Source organism: Sus scrofa, chromosome 18 (genome assembly GCF_054392235.1).
Source record: "Sus scrofa isolate SSC_HxYL_T2T_F1_AM1 chromosome 18, Sscrofa_HxYL_maternal_Yorkshire_Landrace_v2.0, whole genome shotgun sequence".
Taxonomy (NCBI): domain Eukaryota; kingdom Metazoa; phylum Chordata; class Mammalia; order Artiodactyla; family Suidae; genus Sus; species Sus scrofa.
This window is the reverse complement of record NC_139400.1, coordinates 22,396,053-22,412,971: the sequence shown is the minus strand read 5'-3', so window position 1 is coordinate 22,412,971 and position 16,919 is coordinate 22,396,053. Positions and strand designations below refer to the sequence as shown.

General features: G+C 50.9%; 1 protein-coding gene across 1 annotated transcript in view; it reads left to right on the top strand.

The window, feature by feature from the left end:
- LOC146394925 (uncharacterized) overlaps positions 1–16,919 on the top strand; it is a 128,056-nt gene that overhangs the window by 53,632 nt on the left and 57,505 nt on the right. The window lies entirely within an intron of this gene.

The window sequence follows — 16,919 nt, the reverse complement described above, 5'->3', positions numbered from 1 at the left end:
CTTCTGGCAGGCAAGAGAGGGTGACACCCTGGAGCAGAATGTGTCATTCCAGGGAGCCTCCCATCCAGCCATGGCCTGCCCTGCCCTGCCCTGCAGGGTTGCTGGTGCCAGTGTGGCTTAAGGGAGCTGGCGCCCTTCCTTGCTGGGCGGCCCAGAGAAGCAGGAGGGAGACTGGTGCTTTGTTCTCTGGAAGGTGGAGCAGGGTGTAACGCCACAGAGCTCAGTGCCCTGGCGATCACAGTCATGTGTGTGTATCTGGGACTGTGTCCCACAGGCCCCCAGCTGCCTGCAGCCCTTCCCATCTGGACTGTGGTCGTGGAGAAAGCAGCCCCATGGCCTCCGTGCCATCACAACTCTCACCTTGGGTGCCCCCGGCAGGGACGAGGCACTGGCTTCTTCCGGCCACTGTGCTCAGCCCTGATGCTCCCATGGTTACAAATCAGATCTTGCCTTGGAGCAGGCAGCCTTAGAGTTTACAAACCTTGTGTACCTGCAACGTCAGATTAAATCATATGCAGTGGGTTGTTTATTAGCTTTGCGGGGTGGTGAAGTGAAAAGCATGTTTCTTTAACAACCTTGGCCAGACGCAGTGATGCTGCCTGCTCCCTCGACTTGCTCGGTGCAGGCTCTGCTCTGCCTTTCACTTCCCCTTGTTCAACACAGAACATTTATCAGAGGAGCAGGCTCTCCCGGCTTTTCTAAGACTGAGTTTTCTCTTGGAAGTTGGCAAAGTTTGAACTAGTGAACTGATTTAAAAACCAGGATGCAGAGTTCATTGTGGCGCAGCGGAAATGAACCTAACTAGTAGCCATGAGGATGTGCGTTCGATCCCTGGGCTTGCTCGGTGGGTTAAGGATCCAGCGTTGCTGTGAGCTGTGGTGTAGGTCATAGATGAGGTCGGATCCCGAGTTGCTGTGGCTGTGGTGTAGGCCAGTGGCTATAGCTCTGATTCAACCCCTAGCCTGGGAACCTCTGTGTGCTGCGGGTGCGGCCCTAAAAAGTAAAACAAACAAACAAATAAATAAATAAAATGCAATAAAAACCGGGATGCATTTAGGAGAAGGTCATTAGGGGAAGAACACATAGAGCCATAAAATGAACCGCAGCGCACTGGCAGCTGTAACTGACATCAACGCAGCGTTTACCCCGAGCTGGCTGTTCTAGCCTCTTGCATCTCACAGAGCAGAAGGTGGAGGCCCTGGGAGGGTGGCCTTCCTGCCTGTTGTCACACAGCTCGTAGCAGAGTTGCCGCCATCGCTGTCTTGGTCTGTCGATCCTCTCGTCTCTGTGCTTCGTCCTCAGACGCCTTCTGCCCATTTATTTTCTCTTCTCTCCTCCATGCTTCCAGCAGGTAGAAGAAAAATTGAGGCAAAGAGCACATATCATAAAATGAACCATTTTAATGTGTACAATTCAGGGGCATTAGGTATATTGCGTTTGTGCAACCATCACCTCTATTTGGTCCTGGAACATTCTCCTCACCCCCAAAGGGCACCCTGGGTTCATTAAGCAATGACTTCCTGTTCCCAGGCCCCAGTCCCTTGCAACCACTGATCTGTTTTCAGTCTCTCTAGATGTGCCCGTTCTGGACATTTCATAAGGTGCTTCATATAAATAGACTTGTGTCAGCTAGCATGTTTTCACAGCTCATTTATATGCAGCATGTATCAACACACCATTCCTTTTTATGGCTGCATCGTAGTCCATTGGGTGGGGCTACCATATTTTCTTACTTTATTTTTTATTTTTTTGTCTTTTTAGGGCCGCACCCGTGGCATATGGAGGTTCCCAGGCTAGGGGTCAAATCAGAGCTGTAACTGCCTGCCTACACCAGAGCCACAGCCACAGCCACACCAGCAGATCTGAGCTGCATCTGCAACCTACACCACAGCTCCACAGCAACACCAGAACCTTAACCCACTGAGTGAGGCCAGGGATCGAACCCACAATCTCATGGTTCCTAGTCGGATTCATTTCCACTGTGCCATGATGGGAATTCCAAGTGGAGCTACCGTATTTTCTTTATCCATTACTTTGTTGGTGGGCACTTGGCTGTTGGGAACGGTGCTGCTGTGAACATTTGTGTACAAGTATTTTGTTTGAATACTTCTTTTCACTTCTCTTGGGTCTGTGCCTTCTACCTGGGAGTGGAACGGCTGGGTCAAGGAGTAATTCTGTTGAACCTTTTGAGGAGACCTCTAGCACTTTTGAGTGGGGCAGGTCTCTTCTGACACTTGACTGCCTTTACATAATGCCGAATACCTGGATGAAAAGCCCACCATCTGTGTGTTCTCCGTGGTTTTACAATCCAAACGCTTGGCTCTACGGGAACCCTCGCATCTGTGTGCATGAAAGACACAGAGACCCAAATATTTGGAGGAAGAATGAAAACCTCAGCAAATACAGACACCACAGGCATTTGGAGAGTGAAAGGTGAGTGGCTGACTGTCCTTCAAGCTGTTGCAGGCTGGTGTGGAGCAGAGAGCGGCCTCATTTCTTATGTCAACATAGGTGCTGGACAAAGACCAATCCAAGTTGAATGAAATGAGAACCTGGTTGGCAGGGGCGGGAGTGGGGGGTGGGGGTGGCCCGCGTCTCACACCTGCCTCTCGGGCTCACCTCTCTGGTCACTGCTTCCAGTTTCTGGACGCAGGGGCATGTCTGGACGTGCACAGCCTCAGTCACCCGCTTTCTCGGCTCTGGCCTAAGAAGGCAAAACAAGTCCCTTATCCCAACATACCACAGCTACTTAGATTGGACATTTAACCTTCTTAAAAACAAAATCCCAGCCTCGCCCTATGCATCGCTATGCTAGAAAGTGTAGCCCGATAGATTGACATAAATAGCCAGCTAAAAATATCTCATCTAGACCGCATCTTCTATAAAACCAAGAGCTCTGCTAAGCTGGTAATTTCCAGGAGTAAGTACCTTGGGCCAAAGGTCCATAGACAAGGACCTTCCACACGTGGCAGGGCTCTTCTGTCATGTTCAGCGTCCCCGCGGCCTCGGGGAAGCGGGGGAAAGAGCAGGGACTTTGGCATTAGACGGACCTGGACCCCAGGTCTTGAGTCTGACTCAAGTTGTGTGACTTTTCTTCGTGAGCCTCTTTGGGTACATTTGGTTTGTATCTGCTTATATCCTCGTTGCCTTTGGGCTGTTGTGAGGATTAAATGAGATCTGTGGCAAGCACGTTGGTTCCCCGTATGCCCACCCCTCATCTCTACCCCACGTGACGTTTATCCTTTGCCCGGGTTAGGATTCTGTGGTCCCTGGTGGAGGGGGATGGACGATGGAGGACTCAGCACCTCGGAATGGCCTCTTCGCCTAGTGGTCTCTACAAAACTCACTTTTTCCTGCCGTGGAGAGAGTCTTTGAGACTCGCTTCCTTCTGCCCCCTGTTCCCTTTTCATCTGAGACTGCAAGATGAATGAGCTCACCCAGAAGGCACATTCTTTATCCAAAACATCAACACACCCTCTTCCTTTGAAGAGCAGAATCAAAGGAAAGCAAACAGGCGGCCCAAAGAAACCCATTGTGCAGGCTGGGAAGACCTGAGTTGCCTTGGGAATGCTTGGATCTGAGCCGTTCAGGCAGCTTCAGCGAGTTTAGCCAGGCAGAGGAGCTGGCTGCTCCAACTCCTAGGGGACCACGGCCCCCTGCCCTTAAAATCCTTGACTTTTCTTTCCCCCAGCCCAAGGTCACGATCGCTGTCTATCTCGGCTCATGGGGACTCCCTCCCTCCCTCTGCAGACATTCGTGATGTGCCAACCACGGGCTCTCCTCCCAATCAGCCAACTGGTTGGAGTTGCACTTCCGAGTTAATGGATCCAGTGCTGGTTATACCACACTGATTTTATTAGCCTCAGGCAGAAGGGTGTCTTAAAGGACTTACATTTAGCCATTGCCAAGGGAGTCAAATGATTCCAATAGCATGGCAGTAAATTTTTGATCCCTGAGTCTTTAAAATTTAAAGAAAGGACTTTTCCAATCATCTGTAAGCAGTAAAATAAACAGCTTTCTAGCTCTCCGCATATGTAGAAGTCATTTGATTAGAGGCAAATGTGCCCAGCCAGGCTTCCTTTTAGAGTGGGATGGGGTGGCCGGGAGCTGAAATCTTTTCTCTGTTGTTCACCCCACGTTCCCCCCGAGCCCTCCCACACTTTCTGAAGCCCCAGGGAGCAACCTGCCCGTCCTTCCCCTTCTCCCCTGCCCCCTCTCCACAGGAAAGAGGCAGGATGACATCCTGGTGGGTGACGGGTGTCGTGGGGAGAGGGCCATACAGCATGTGCCCTGCAGCGCTTTCTTGGCTGATGGAGCGCGGATGCTAAGCCCGTGCTTGCTCTAGAACAGGCTCTTGGAGCCTCCCTCATGGAACTCATGTTTCTCTCTCCATCACCTACGCTTATAGAAGCCAGATCCCTGCCGGGGCCTGGTGTCACATTGGAGAGCTACCCTTGCTGGAACCTCCCGTTTCTTCACATTCCAATGTGGAGACGTGCTGATGTTGGGGTCACTGCAGCCTCCCGGCCCTCCACCCCGAAGTCTTTGGATGTGTCTCTGCCCACAGCTCAGCTGCGCAGAGGTGGCTAGAACATTCCATCCCGACCAGTCTGAGTCTATTTCCTCGAGTTAGGTGCTCGCAGCTGGGGTGGGGGGTGGGGGTGGGGGTGCAGGAGGTCCCACCTCTCCAGGCAGCCTCCCATCACCTTCTGACTTTCGGGCCTCCTATCCCCTCATGCACCCCTGCCCCGACCTTCTTGGAAGCCCTTGTACCCACTATATCCACAACCCCCAGGACTCACTCCTCAGACCTGCTTCTCCCAGGTTACTCCTACAAGGGTTTTCTTCCTGAGGAGAGGTTGGCAGTGGCTATGTAATTTTTTTTTTTTCGGTCTTTTTCTAGGGCCGTTCCCGCGGCATATGGAGGTTCTCAGGCTAGGGGTCTGATCGGAGCTGCAGCTACTGGCCTATGCTAGAGCCACAGCAACTCAGGATCTGAGCTGCATCTGCCACCTACACCACAGCTCACGGCAACACCGGATCCTTAACCCACTGAGCAAGGCCAGGGATCGAACCCGCATCCTCATGGATACTAGTCGGGCTCGTTAACCACTGAGCCATGACGGGAACTCCTGGTGGCGGCTATCTAAGACGACAATTTTACCACTGGCACTGCTTACGCTGTTGGTGTGGTGTGTCTCCTGCCTACAGCAGTGGGGTTTGTAGTCCTTTGTGAGGTAGCTGGGGGTTCCATGACGCCCCTGCTCACAGGGAAAGGCCCCATGGGTTCTGCACAGGTACCCCGTGGTCAGGGAGCCGCAGAAGGGGCCCCTCACCCAATTCCCCACCTGCAGATCTGGGGGCTTGTCTCTGTCTAGGATGTTATTGCAGGAGAACTTGGTGGGGACTTTCTGCTTGGGGCAGCTCATCCCCCTCTTCCACGGAAGGGTCTCCTTTCTTCTGTTTGGAGGCTCCTTATCCCTTTAGAGACCAGACCCCTCTCCACCCTATTTTCAGCAGCCACCATCTCCCCCCTGCTCCTCAGGCCTTTGAGGAGAAATCTTTGTCTTTCGCTTAAGTGGGGGTGAGTGTTTTCTTTGTTTTGCTCCTGCTTTGGTGTAACTTGGGGAAGAGAAAATGGCCCTGAGGTGCAAGTCATGAAGAGGAGGGAAGGGGAAATTCACACATGGCCACACAAGGGTGCACAGGCCGTGCACTGCGCAAATCTGCGGTCCTGTTCACAGGGATGGCGGTGTGATATGTAAAATGGGATTTGCAACCTAATGAACATGCTGTCTTTGAGCTCTATCTTCTCTCATTCAAGGGCAGTATGGGTGCATGGAGAGTGGATGTGCTCCGAGCCCAAAAGATCTACTATGAGTCAGCCCAGTTCTGTCACCATCCCATTAAATGGCCCTGGATGACTCTCGTGACATCTCAGGCTCCAGTTTCTTCATGTGCGAAAGGGAAATAATAGCACCTCCTTTATAGAGTTTCTGCAGGAAAGAAATGAGTCTTGATTTGCACCGGATGGCATGTTTTAGATGCTCGATAGATACCTCTTCCCCAGGAGGGTTGTCTGGTTGAAGGAGAGTTTGCTCATCTGGCTATTGGCCCTTTGACAGTGAAAATATTTAGGGTCTTCCAGGGATGCTGAGGGTATGTCTATTGGAGGCTGAAAAAGATACAGTTGTGCCCCTTGGAGCTCAACTTAAAAAAATTAGAAATTCCTCATGCCATGCGGCCTGTTGGGGCATTTGAGAAAGCATCAGTCTTAACACGGCCACTACCACTTATGGAGCACATTCTCTATGTTAGGCACGTAGCAGCTCTGTGAGTTAACGCTCTGGTGAAAATCAGCTCTTCTGGGACACGGCGGCATCTCAGACCCCATCCAGTGTCTTTTCAAAAGAGTGAGAAAAACGTTTCTTTGCTTCCCAATCCCCTTCTGGCATTGCCTCCTGCTTGTTCAGCTCTTTGGGTCCCCAAACCTGGTCTCTTTACACCAGCCCTCCTGACCCTTTGGTTAGTTAATGAGTGGGGCTCTGCAGATGAGCACACGATATGGGTCTGCGAGTCGGAGGTGCGGGAACCAGCTTGTATCCAGTACTGGAGCCCAAGGTTCCGTCTCCTCCCAGCTTGTCACAAGTGAGGCCAGTCAGGTCCTGGCGATCAGCCATTGCAGATGTATTTGCAGCAGGGAAGTCAGCAGAGGCCACAAATCAGGACCAGCCCCTCCCTCTCCAGGAGCCGGTTGACCACCTCTGCACAGGCTTGCTCGCAGCCATGCTGTGGCTGCAGAAAACTCAACGGGATGTCTCAGGCTTGAATGGAGGTGCTTGTAGGAAACGAACCCCCCAGACATGCACTAAATGGAGAATTTCAGGTAGGGCGACTCTCCACTTCTGTTAACCTCCAAATCGAGGAAGACTAATAACAGGTCTTTAAAACTACACTTGAAAGCTTCCCTCGGGGACCACGTATGTCTCAAGTGTTGTCTTCTATACCCAGAAACAGCTTAACACGCTCAGGGACACCTTCGGTTTCCTTTTCTTTTTAGGGTCACACCCGCAGTGTATGGAAGTTCCCAGGTTAGGGGTTGAAACGAAGCTGCCGCTGCCAGCCTACACCACAGCCAATGCAAAGCAGGATCTGAGCTGCATTTGCGACCTACCCTGTACCTTGTGGCACCACTGATTCCTCAACCCATTGAGCAAGGCCAGGGATCCAACCTGCATCATCATGGACGCTATGTCAGGTTCTTAACCTTATGAGCTACAACAGGATCTCCATCCACAGTTTTCTCATTGGGTGATATCTCCGTGTCCTCTGGAAAGGAAACAGAAGGGCCCAGACAGTAGAAGGCAGGTGAAGAAGAAAAGAATGGGCTGCCACAGCCTGAACATCAGTGTTTCGACACAAGAGGGCGCTCTCTTCTTAGGAGCCGCATGGTGTCAGACAAATGCTAACCGCGGACCAGCAGCCGCCTAGGGCGCCTCTGCCTGCTGTAATCTATCGCATTAGTGCAGTTGGTTTGAGCTGAGCAGTATTGAGGTCAAAGTCAATGGCCCGCTGCTTTACAAATCTATCCCTGTGATCATACGGGTCAGCATGAATTATTTCCGCTCTTCAGGGAGGGGAATAGAAAAGAAAACCCCCGGCCGTACTGCAGGCTCTGTAGCTGGTGATCCTTTACTTCTCATAAATAACCAAAGGGTTCCTTTGTCTCCAGATGGAAGGTAAACGTGTCAGAGATCTGTCTGTAGGCCGTGCTTCCGAATGCACGGTTTCCTCCCGTTCCCCTTGTCGCTGCTGTCCATCCCCTGCACACCGCCTGTTCACAGCCGTGACTAACTCCTGCAGGGACTCAGAGGAACAGGTGCCGCTCCGATGTGGCAAGTTACAGAGGCAGATCCAGCTCGGCACGGCTGTGGGCACTGACCTGTCCGTTTCGGGTACTCCCCATCAGTCTCCTTGCTGTCACTAGCTTGCAGCTCCCAGAATTCCCCATCTCCTTGGCAGCCCGCCAGAGCTGAACCCCCCTACACCTGAGGCCAAGCTTTCCCCTTTGGCCCGTTTTGCTCACAGACGCAAGCTCTTGCTCCCTGACCCGGGATGCACCAGCTCTGCTGGAGGCCACCTATCCAGCTGGCCTGGCTAGTGTTCCCTCCAACGGTCACCTGCAGCATTGTCTGCTGAGCTTTCTGCTGAGGATGGCCCCTCGGTCGCTTTGTCGCTTCTCTGAGCTGATCCCTGCTCTTGCCGTCCTTCCTGGAGGCCATTCTCTTCTCTTGGCTCCCACGTTCCTCATCTGCCTGGTGGGCACTTCTTGTCCTGGTCCCCAAGCCCTTTGCTTCAGATCAGCTCTGGTCAAGTTGTTCCTCTGTCTCACCAGAAAATAAAGAGCCTTCTGAAACGTCATCCTCTGCTCTCATCAATGCTGTTTCAGCAGGAATCATTCTTGGTTTTTTTTGTCTTTTTGTCTTTTCAGGGCTGCACCCGTGGGATATGGAGGCTCCCAGGCTAGGGGTCCAATTGGAGCTGGCCTACGCCACAGCCACAGCAACGGAGGTCTGAGCCATGTCTATGACCTACACCACAGCTCATGGCAATGCTGGATCCTTAACCCACTGAGTGAGGCCAGGGATTGAACCTGCAAACTCGTGGTTCCTAGTTGGATTTGTTAACCACCGAGCCACGACAGGAACTTCAGGAATCATTCTTGAAGCAGAGTCTTGAGAATTGCATGAAATGAATCTCTCATCTCTGTTAAATTTGAAGGTTTGCATCCTATGCATGTTGAATTATGGCACATCTCAGAGTCAAGAGTGAAAAACACCCAAGGGCCTTGTAGTCCAGCCTTTGTAGCCTGTGCCAATGGCATTGGTTGGCCAAGATCCCACCTTTCCTTTCCCAGCTGGTCATGACCAGGTCCGTCTGCTCCCAAGTTAAGTCTCACTATGCTGCTTTGTAGGGAACCACCATGTAAGTTTGCCAGTATGCCTTGCTTCCCACCTATTTCTTCTCTTTCAAGACTGCCAGGAGTTCCTGTCATGGCGCAGCAGAAACGAATCCGACTAGGAACCATGAGGTTGCGGGTTTGATTCCTGGCCTCGCTCAGTGGGTTAAGGATCCGACAGTGCTGTGAGCTGTGGTGTAGGTCGCAGACTCAGGATCTGGCATTTCTGTGGCTCTGGCGTAGGCTGGCAGCCTGGGAACCTCCATATGCCGCAGGTGTGGCCCTAAAAAGACAAAAAAAAAAAAAAAGACCACCAGTAGCTGGAGAGGCACAGGGAGCCCAGTGAAAGTTTTCTTTTTGAGGTGAACAGGTCGTATTTGAATGATGAAGGGAAGGACCCAGTTGGTAGGGAAAGCAAAGTATTTGTGATTGCCCACAGTGGAGACCAAAACAGCCATCCTTCGCCTGAGCTCTCACTGCCGGCAGGCGTGGCGAAGGCCGGAATGGGCCATGCGGTCAGTGTTGGGCTCATCAGCCTTCTGACACGGAAGGCTCCCGTCTCCTGGTGACCAACCCTGTCCTTTCCTTCCTAACATGACTGTGGAGATGGCCTCCCTCAACCCAGATCTTGATCCGCCCTGGGAATTCCCACCCCTTCCAGCCTTTTTTTCTTTCAGGCAGGGGAACAGATTGATGTCGGAAATGGCCCCACGAGGGAGCGCTGTGCATCTGTGCCCCTCGCTGTGTAGCCGTGCAGCCTCCACCCACTCTGAGTCTGGGACCCGCAACTTGCTGTGGCTAATGGGCTGGGAACCCTGGATGAAAGCCCAAAACGTGCAGAAAACATGTCTGCTTCCTTCTCTGCCTTCATCTCCCGCAAGCTCGTGTGAACAAGCCCAGACTAGCCTCCTGGAGGATGCGAGGCTGTGGAGCTGAGCCATCCCAGCTGAGGCCTCCTGAACGGGCTGGCCCTCAGCTGACCTGCCAGACACCAGTGAGCCTGCTCTGGTCAGCAGGACAGCCCAGCCAGTCCGAGGACTCACGAGCAAAAGAAAATGTCTATGTTTGTGCTCCCCTGGGGTTCTGTGGTTGTTTTTGTGCAACAGCGTTGTAGCGATAGGGTGCTGTGCTGGCTTCACTGTCAGAGGTATTCCTCCTCCCCCCTCCCCCGCCCCCGGAGATTCTGGAAGTGATGGGGGGTGTGCCATCCCCTCTCCCCGTCACTGTCACTCTAATCTGGTGGAGGCAGATTACGAAGGGATTCTGGGGACATACTGTCATAAAAAAAGAACACAGAAGGTCGTGGCTCTGGGGCCCGCTGTGTGGAAGAGCGGTGCTCACCTGAGTAGAGGGAGCGACTATTTTTTTTGCCTTTTAGGGCCACACTTGCGACATATGGAGGGTCCCAGGCCGGGGGTCACATCAGAGCTGTTGCTGCTGGTCTACGCCACAGCCATAGCAATGTGGGATCCGAGCCACGTCTGCAGCCTACACCGCAGCTCACAGCAATGCCGGATCCTTAACCCACGGAGCAAGGCCATGGATGGAACCTGAGTCCTCGTGGATGCTAGTCAGATTCGTTAACCCCAGAGCCAGGACAGGGACTCTGAGAGAGGGACTTTTTTATCCTCCCCTAGGCACCGTCATTGATGCCTCCTGGAACCGAGACTTTATTTAGCCTGTTTAGTTGAGGACGGAGCATGTCAGGTGCACCCGTGGATGCTGGGTTTATCGCATGAGACCCAGCACTTGACCCTGTGATACTAAAGTCTAACGACTGGGCCCCATCGCCTGGATGACCGCGGTACTGCCTTACCTCGTGTCTAGACCGCTCATCCTGCCCACCACGGCCAGATTTATTGTCCCAAACATCCTCTCACTTCTGAGGTCTCTTTTCTCTGCCGAAGGAAATGCAGCCATTCTCCATGGCCTTTTGGACGAAGCCCGAACTCAGCCTGGTGCCTCAGTGGCCCTGTAACCCGCTCCATCCTTGTTACTCGCTCCCGCCTCCGCCCTCCCTCCTGCCCCAGCATCCTCCCACCCGCCAGCCAGTACTAGGCTCTGGGCCTTTCCCGGTCCCTGTCTCGCACTCCGGGTTCCCTCCCCGCCCACCTCACCTTCCTCTTTCCCACCCGAAGCTGAGCCTTCCTACCCTGCACGTCTCCATTTCGCCCTCCCCTTGCCATGAAGCCTCCCGGGTAAGTCTGGAAAATGTTGCTGTTTGCCTGTTGTGAGGACCTAGAATACTTGTAACTGGAAGTGAGTCTGTCATCCTTCTGGTTCCTAGTGACCAGTGTCCAGAGGGCAAAAGCTGTTGGCAGAGCCCTTAGAAGAACCTCCATGCGAATGGTCAGTTCAAAGCTTCTCTTGGCTCTGAGGGAACAGGTGCGAGGATCTGTTTCTCTGCAGGCAGGTGGCGGGGGTCTGATGGTGTCATTGTCTAACCTCATGGATGGAGGTGACCCCTTGGAGATTATGGAACAGGAGATGTTTCCTTTCTAGGAGAAGCGACTGCGTTTGAGAATTCATGTTTGTGCTCTGTGTGTGTGTGTGTGTGTACATATGTGGGAGTCAATGGACCTGTTTCAGCAGGTGCAACAGTTAAGGAAACAATCATCCCGTCACCCCTTCAAGGGAGAGATGGCAGAGGCAGCCTGCCCTACATGATCCTTCTGGACCCACCAGGAGAGCGGACATTCCAGAGCTGTACCCGCTGCATGCTCTGTGGGATTTGGGCTGTTAGTGGGCATCGGTGATAATCCAGGAGACGCCTCAGGACCCTCCTCCAGACTGAGTGATTTCAACTTGGAAAAGGTACTGGGGGGAAGAAAGGAGATGGAGGTGGGCCCTGTGGCCCCTTCTGATGCACAGGGCTTTGGTTTTCCCCAAAGGTAACTGGAGATTCCAACGCGGGAGGTTTGATGAGAGGAGATGCTTTGAGGCGAGAGATGGGGATTCTAGGTCTGGGAACCAGAGCGGGGACCAAGGGTGCACCTCTGAGGGGCGCCTCCGTGGAGGCATTAACACTTTAAATGCTTTCTCTTCAGAGTCTGAGGATGTCCCATTTATTTAGCTCTGTCCCTTTCCTTCCAACATCCTTTTAATTGGCCGAATTCTTGTGAGCCCACCCCGTGCACCCTGGTGTGCAGACCGAGGGGGAGGGAAGGTCAGAAGGACAGCCCCCCCCCCCGCCCCAGTCAAGGCTTTGTGACGTCATGATCCTGGTCACTGTAGGATTTTGATTCCATGAAAACCTTAAAAGGCTAATCTGAGATCTGCTGAATGACTGTGTTCGAACCCAAACCGTCACAGTGTTTTCGTGCAGCCTCTATGCTTTTGTACTCAACCCCACTTTCACCAACCAAACACCAAACAAAATGGCAGCCCTTATGGGGATGAAGCTTTGTGGCTTCAAATAAAGAAGCCGGGTAGGAGGAAAGAACCATCTCTCTGGTGGTGCAGGTGTGTCCAGTGACAAGAACAGCGCCGGCGCCATCGCGGCTTCACGGACGCATTCGTCACGGTTCTCCAGAGAAACAGAACCAATAGGACGTAGATATAGACACACAGAAGGAGGTTTACTGGAAGGGAGTGGCTCCTGGATGATGGAGGCTGAGGGGTCCCATGACCTGCCAATGACAGGCTGGAGGCCGGAGGACACTGGTGCTGTAGGTCAAGGCCAAACCCAGAGGCCTGAGAACCACAGGAGCCAAGGGTACAATCTGCCCAATCTGAGGCCCCGTTATTTGAGGGCAGGAGGAGAGGGATATCCCAGCTCAGGAAGAGAGCACATTCGTTCTTCCTCCACCTTTGTGTTCCTTTCGGGCTCTTAAATAGGTAGATGACGGCTGCATGCTTTGCTGAGAGCGCTATTTTTTTTTTTTTTCAGTCAATTGATTCAAATGCTAAATGTCTTCTGGAAACATCTTCACAGACACACCCAGAAATAATGTTTTACTAGCCATCTGGGCATCACTCAGCCTTGTCAAGCGGACACATACAATTAACCATCACAGCATATGAGCATATACAGTGTGTGGCTCAGTTGAGTTGAGTACTTTGCAACTCGTAGTCTATTAGAAGTAAGAACAGCAGTAAATTTACAATACAGGAGTCTTCTAGTGCAGCCAACAATAAAATAAATTTAATGCTGACTCAAGAGTATCACATGTTGATCTTATTTTCAAGTGAATTAGGCAGCTCCACAGTGTTGTCAGATTATATATCATTAAAACAGGCATTTGGGAATTGCGTGCAGCAAGTTGTGGTTAACTATGGGGACTGATTTTTCTGAATGAGCGGACAGAGTCTTGAAACCAGGAATATAATTTTGACTAGCACTCTTATACAAGTAGGCCCTCTCTGAATTAGTATTACTCAAGTCAAACTGCAAAGCCAAGCCGATGAAATAAAGAGCCAGACCTGAAGCTCTTTCTGTTATTAAGCCCAATACTAATTGAGGTTCAGCAAAATGTTATCATTAAATTTGTGTTAACTTGAATATTATTGGTTTTTCAGGAATTTTTTGGAGGGGTTTATAATTTATAAAATTTTTTTTTGCCCAGACCCATGACATATAGACATTCCTGGGCCAGGGACTGAATCCGAGCTGGCACTGCCACCTATGCCACAGCTGCGGCATTGCTGGATCCTTAACCCATTGCACCATAGTGGGAAATCTAATTTATATATTTGCTTTGGTTTTATATATAAAAAAATTATACTAAGTTTTATGTTTATACATAGTTAAGTAACATTACAAAAAATTTTAAGTCAAATTGGAAAGTTCCTGACAAGATTTTCTTTCCAGGGGTCTATTCATTACTCTAGATCGAGAAAAACTGATTTGGGAGAAAGATGTTTGGGTTATGTATGCGTTATTGGCGTTATATACTTGACTCATATTCTTCTCCGACTCGTCTTATGCATGAAAAACATAATAAATAATGGGGAAAACTCCCATTATTTGTTGAGATTTCTTTGGTTTAGCCCACAGCACATGGCACTCACTGGCCACATAATCAGGGTCAGTAAACACTGGCTCTGTGAGGGTGGTCTGCGCTCCACGAGAGGAATGAAATGGATTAGAAATGGATTAGAAATGGATTAGAAATGGATTAGAAAGAAGGAGTTCCCATCGTGGCTCAGCGGTTAACAAACCCAGCTAGCACCCATGAGGACGCGGGTTCCATCCCTGGCCTCGCTCGGTGGGTTAAGGATCCCGCGTTGCCATGAGCTGTGGTGTAGATTGCAGACATAGCTCGATCCCAAGTTGCTGTCGCTCTGGTGTAGGTGAGTGGTTACAGCTCCGATTTGACCCCTAGCCTGGGAACCTCCATATGCCGCGGGGGTGGCTCTAAATAGACAAGAAAAAAAGAAAAAAGAAAGGGGTTAGAAAGAAATGGAGCAAAAGGTGTCCCTGTCTTGCAATTTTTTTCATTAAACATTTATTAAAGAGGGTTCTGCCACATAAAGACAAGTAAATGAAGGTTGCTGTGAAAGAGATGAAAAGTTATGCAAAAAAGATCACTGAAAAATTAGTATCTTCTGAAGTTCTCATATTCAGACAAAGTGTATTTACATTTTTTTCAATTTCCCTTTTGCTACAAACACTCCTTAATAACATGACTGACGTCCTAGATGTTTGTGGGAACAAAGATGACAGAAGAGAAATGACTGAGCCTCAAAGAGCTCCAAATCCCATAGATCGTATGACCAAATCAGAGGTATAGAATTCAAAAGGACGTTATTTCTCCTCCATTTCTTATTTTTTTATTACTCAATGAATTTATACATTTATAGTCTTACAATGATCATCACAACCCAATTTTATAGCATTTCCATCCCAAACCCCCAGCGCAACCCCCTACCCACCAACCTGTCTCCTTTGGAAACCATACGTTTTTCAAAGTCTATGAGTCAGTATCTGTTCTGCAAAGAAGTTCATTGTGTCCTTTTTTTAGATTTCACATATAAGCGATAGCATATGATGTTGGTGTCTCACTGTCTGACTGACTTTACTTAGCATGATAATTTCTAGGTGCATCCATGTTGCTGCAAATGCCATTATTTCTTTCTTTTTAATGGCTGAGTAATATTCCATTGTGTATATGTACCACATCTTGATCCACTCCTCTGTCGCTGGTCCCTCCATTTCCTATTAAACACTAATGTTCTGGGAAAATTCTTTAGCTAGGCTAAGCTCTGAGAGCAACAGGGCCTTTGTATCTCCCATGGTGCTTTTTCCAGGGGAGGTGCTCAGTCAATACTTACAAAGTCGAAAGGTCTTACCCTTAACAAAAGGAAGAGGAGTTCTTAACCCTCTGAGGAGTGACTCAGAGGGTTAAGAACCTGACTAGTTTCCATGGGGATGTGGGTTCAATCCCTGGCCTTTCTCCGTGGGTTAAGGATCTGGTGTTGCAGTGAGCTGTAGTGTAGCTGGCAGATGTGGCTTGGATCTGGTGTGTTGCTGTGGCTGTGCCGTAGGCCAGCAGCTACAGCTCCAGTTTGACCCCTAGTCTGGGAATTTTCATATGCCTCAGGTATGGCCCTAAAAAGACCAAAAAAAAAAAAAAAAAAAAAAAAAAAGAAAGAAAAAGAAAAAACCCCCAGGAATCTCCAAAGAGTCAGCTGCTGTATGTCCTAGTATATGCGTGTGCACGTCTATACTGCTGAGGGCAACGCACTTGGATACGCACATATACCCTTTCCTTGCAGGGCAGCGCGATGGTCTGAAGTAGAACCCGAGGATGGGCTAGGCCATTTGAAGCCTTGTCCCCAGAAGACCTTTCCTGCATCTGGAAATCTGAGCTGACCAGCTCAAAGTGGGTAATGTCACTCTGGTCACACTTGCAGTGAGCGCTCAGGTATCAGCAGCCTTCCTGCTACGCACCCAAGGCTGCATTTCCCCAGGGCCAGCCCGGGCCGCCCGCCCTTTCAGAATAAGAGCAGCGGTCCTGCGACTAGGGCCTTCCTGCAGCCTACATGCCGGCAGCTCTGTGCTGCCGAGGGGCCGCTACTCTGCTGTTAATTAGGCCATTCTCACGGCAATGCCAGAAAGGCTCAGCGGGTACGCCTGTGAGGGGGCCAAGAAGTGGGTTCTGTGCCATTTTCTAGGCTGTGTAGACAGAGCAAAAGGGAAGTGTCCAGCTTCCTGCTAGGCCTCCAGGGCTTTGGGTCGAGATGGATGGCAGGTAAAACTCTCTGAGGGGGAGGCCCAGGAATCTGAATTTTACAGGGTGGTTTTCTTTTTGTTTTTGTTTTTTTGTTTTTTATTTTGCTTTTGTCTCTTTAGGGCCGCAGCTGCAGCATATGGAAGTTCCCAGGCTAGGCGTTGAATCAGAGCTATTATAGCTGCCAACCTACCCATCACAGCTCATGACAACGCCAAATCCTTAACCCACTGAGTGGGGCCAGGGATTGAACCCGCAACCTCATGGATACTAGTCATGTTCATTAACCACTGACCCACGATGGGAACTCTATGGGAATCTGAATTTTAAACAAGATCCCAGGCGATTCGGAAGCGCTCTCAAGTTGGAGAGCTCCAGACTGTGTCAAGCTTCCCTTACGGCTGAAGTTCAGACTTCCTCCCCTCCCTGGTGAAGGGCTGCCCTGAGAGGGTCCGGGGCCACCTCAGCCTGCTGTGGAGAGAGGCAAGGATGAAAGTGGCTGTGATGTCCTGTCTCCTGCCCGTGTGGTGAGGCTTGTCTGGATCAAGGGGACTATTAGCAGTACTTGCAGGCCAAGGGCCCAGTGCCTCCTCCAGGATCAGCTCAGGAAAGGAGGGCGATTAGAAAACGGAGGCTAAGAATCCTCTCTGCCCCTCTCCTTCCCGCCTCTGCGTTCCTTCCCATCCTCTCCTGCCCATCCCATCGCCGTGTCCCGGACCCCACGAGAATCTAGAAAGCACATGGACAAAAGTCCCCTTGGCCGAGGGCACAGAAAGCTCTGTCTTCCT